This window comes from Myotis brandtii, unplaced genomic scaffold (genome assembly GCF_000412655.1).
Source record: "Myotis brandtii unplaced genomic scaffold, ASM41265v1 scaffold131, whole genome shotgun sequence".
NCBI classification, from domain to species: domain Eukaryota; kingdom Metazoa; phylum Chordata; class Mammalia; order Chiroptera; family Vespertilionidae; genus Myotis; species Myotis brandtii.
In genome coordinates, this window is record NW_005354632.1 from 2,249,430 (window position 1) to 2,250,070 (window position 641).

The following is a 641-nucleotide window of genomic DNA, read 5'->3' on the forward strand; positions in this document are numbered from 1 at the left end:
GGGGCTTCCCGTTTCGTGGCCGCCTACGGGCGTTCAATTGGCGCCGGGTTCGGTGCACGGAGCGCCCGCAGGGGGCTCCCCGTGGCTGCCGGGGACCTGTGCGTGCACTGGGAGGTGAGGAGGCACAGCTGTGCTCGAACCAACCCCTCAGACCGGCGGCGAGCGGAAGCTGTGCCCTCATTTTCTTGCCTCCACCCGGAGCGGCAGGCGTGGGGCACCCACCGCGCGGAGGAAACGGGCTGCGTGAGAACTGGCTGCCCCGGTGCCAGGACCGACGCCTTCTCCCGGGGCCAGGAGCTTCCGCGGGACTGACTGCACCTGTACCTCCCGCTGCGGAAAGTGCTCTGGTTTCTAGGGTGCGGGCATTTTTAGGGAGACAGTGGTATAATCGAACTCTGTTGTTTTTTTTTTCCAGCCCACAGTGCTAGAGGCTGCATGGTCTGAGCCCTGGAAAGGGGCTGCCCAGCACCCTGGGCACCTGCGCAGACTCCCCGAGAGATTCTGCCGGCAGCCTCTCTTCCTCGGTCTCACTTATGCATCCCTGGCCTCCTGGGATCCCCATCTGCCCACACCAAAAAAGATCATTTTTGTGACGATGTGCTAATGTGGTTAATGCTACCTTCGAGTTTTTGTGGGTCCCC

The 641-nt window shown here is 62.6% G+C and overlaps 1 protein-coding gene across 2 annotated transcripts in view; it reads right to left on the reverse strand.

Annotated features, from left to right (window-relative positions):
* Nucleotides 1-641, reverse strand: part of HIPK1 (homeodomain interacting protein kinase 1) — a 50,979-nt gene that overhangs the window by 45,108 nt on the left and 5,230 nt on the right. Inside the window, exon 1 of one of the 2 annotated variants that reach the window (XM_014534559.1) lies at nt 223-241. The exons of the other annotated variant lie outside the window; for it this stretch is intronic. The gene's annotated coding sequence lies outside the window, so the exon portion shown is untranslated. Of the gene's footprint in view, nt 1-222; nt 242-641 lie in introns of those variants that run through there. 2 annotated transcript variants of the gene reach the window in all.